Source organism: Myripristis murdjan, chromosome 23, assembly GCF_902150065.1.
Source record: "Myripristis murdjan chromosome 23, fMyrMur1.1, whole genome shotgun sequence".
In the NCBI taxonomy this organism is placed as follows: domain Eukaryota; kingdom Metazoa; phylum Chordata; class Actinopteri; order Holocentriformes; family Holocentridae; genus Myripristis; species Myripristis murdjan.
In genome coordinates this window covers 16,262,400-16,265,204 of record NC_044002.1, presented here as the reverse complement: position 1 = coordinate 16,265,204, position 2,805 = coordinate 16,262,400, and positions in this window count along the sequence as shown.

Here is a 2,805-nt window from a genome sequence, read left to right as displayed (position 1 = left end):
GTGCTTGCTACATACAGTGGCTTCAAAGCTATCACACTCTTTGTTTCTGGTGGTAGGCCAAGGTATCTAGAACCGGTTCTAAGTTGGTTCCAAATGTACAAGAACCACAAAATCATTAAAGACGCAACGTTCAGGTCTGCTTATCAGATCCTGTAACACAATCGGTTTTGCATGTTTGCCTCAGATGCCACCGGCCGTGCACGGCGCGAATGGGACGTGCGCAGTTTAGACGTGCAGAGTGAAAAAATGCCTTCGTATCAGCTGACTCAGGTAAACAGAGGTGAAAGCAGGCTGGTGCTGTTCAGTGGCTGCATTGAGCTCATGCTAATGCTCGCTCTTGCTGTAGCTGACTGGCCAACGTCTAAGCTGTGGGCTTTGGCAGTCGATTGAAAAATCTCCAATCTTACTTGAGAGACTAAATAAGTAGAATAAGGAAAATACCCATCAAAATACCCAGCCCTATTTGGCAGCCATATAAGAAGACTGTATTGTTTTACATATATTCCCTCTGAGTAAAAAAAAAAAAAAAAAAAAAAAAAAAAAATTCTTCTCTGCTTTTTTGTAGTGACTTGCCTTTGCTTGCCTAATATTGATTGACAGTTTAAGACAGGACCCCTGACTGGCTGACTCATCTGCTCCATCACCAGTTACATAATAGGAATAATGACAACTCTGTTCTACATTTTTAAAGAAATTATCAGATTGCCGTGCCCCCTCAAGGGAGGTCTGCGGGTGAGTCGTGACTGATCTGCCTGTAGGACAGACCGGTTATGAATAAAGCATCTTGATTGTTTCGAGATAACCTCACTTCACACCAACATGGAAGTGAAAATCACCGTTTGAGAATCTTTTGGATTGCTGTCGTCATGATTGGGAGCATTTCACGGTTTGTAAATCCACTCTCGCAGGACCACCAAAGCCTTTAGGGAGCCAATCATCAGCCAGTCAGGAGGCCCTTCTCACAAAACCATCCATCACTTTAGTAGCCCTCAGGGAAACCCCTCTCTGTATTGGGTCAATCTACAAAAGCAGGGCGGGGTTTTATCACTTCTCCCTCTGATGTGCAGCATCGTTAAAGCATGAGGAAGAAATTCAGCCACCTTTGGGCGGACCGCTGGCCCACTTCAAAGGTACAGGAGTAGCACAAGGTCAGCGGTCAAACTGTCCGTCTTCCTCCCGGCAGCCGTGCAGTCAATGGCCCAAAGAGAGGACTGACGGAGCGAGATTAGTGCGGATTTTATTGCCATTATCCGCGTTTTCTAAAGGGGAAAACCCGGCCTAAAGATACCACTAAAGCTCCGTAGACACTGTGGGAGGCTGACGCTCACGCAAAGAAATGTCACACCTGCATAATGTTATGTATTGTACATTGCATTGGAAAAAACTCGTAAAACAGAAAGTCAATCCTGGAGATAGCTATGAACCGATACCAAAACCCACTTCACCCATTACGGGCAAATGAGGGAGGACGGAGGAGGAAAGAGCGAATGTCCTGAATATTGCGTTTCCTCTCTGTGAAACTGTGCTTTGTAGCGTGTTCTTATGTTTCTCTTAAACCAATAAAACAATTGTTCACAAAACTTTCCACAAACCAAGAACACAGCCTTGTTTTAAGCCTAACCGCCATTCTTTTTTTTTTTTTTTTCTTGAGACCATCCAGTGGGTTTCACAAAGATTTTTTTTTACGAGCACCACGGAGCTGTAGAATTTTCCAAATGTATAAAGGACCATAAACCCTTATTTGCTTTGCAGTATGAAAATCACCAAAATTATAACTGCAAGGTTTTCACATGACAATAGCTGTATGTGAGCCATAAGACAGTTGAAACAGAAATACAAAATACAGTGCATCTGCATCAGATTTATGGCCACTATATGTTGTATTTCGTCTCAGATTTTGATGATGGTAAATTAAAAAAAACTTGAGGGCACAGTATCTGGAGCCGATCCACTGACAATAAATGAGAGGGGAATGTTGTGGACAACAGAGTGATTTATGAGTGAAATATTTACGATTTCTGCTACAGAAGTGTTATTATCTCTACAAAACAAAGATAAAAGTGTTAGATCAACTTTATGTGAGTGTATGAAAGAGCTGGTTGCTTGTGTGTCTATGCACACACACACACACACACACAAACTCACCACAGTTTCACTGAATTTGAATTACCCAACTTGAATAAGATGTGGTCTCCTCATTGAGTTGGACTTCCTCAGCTCGTATGAAAAGTGTATTTTTCAGGTTGTCAGATACAATCAGACCGGCCGGTCAATGAAGCCAGTGATATTTTTTTGTGGAAAGTCCCTGATATCTGACCTCACTGTGGAGACGGCCAATTGAAAAGAGAATTTCCCTACTGAGGTCAATAGAGTTAAAAAAAAAAAAAAAAAAAAAAAAAGGTAGCCAGACTGCTCGTTTTGAAACTGGGGTGAAACATTTAACTTTTGACTTTAACTCAGGGAAATTATTCATAAGAGCCAGTTCTCAGATTACTTACTGTAAGTGACTTTGACCACGCGAGCAGGAGTGTGTACAGATTCCAGTTTGTTGGTTTTCACTGATTCAATTTCTGGGTGAAAATGTCCGAGCCAGACCATCGGTGCTTCAACATGTGTTTTCTGCTGTATCAAGTTGTTGTTTTTTGTACTTCTCTATTTGTTGTCACGCTGCTTTGGCCCTAACTTTACTGCTGGCTTGTAGCATCGGTAATCTAGGAATTGGAGATTATCCTGCTGCTGCAAATGGTTTAAGTCACTCTGCATAAAAGCATATTAAGTAAATGCAAATGTAAAAAAAAAAAAAAA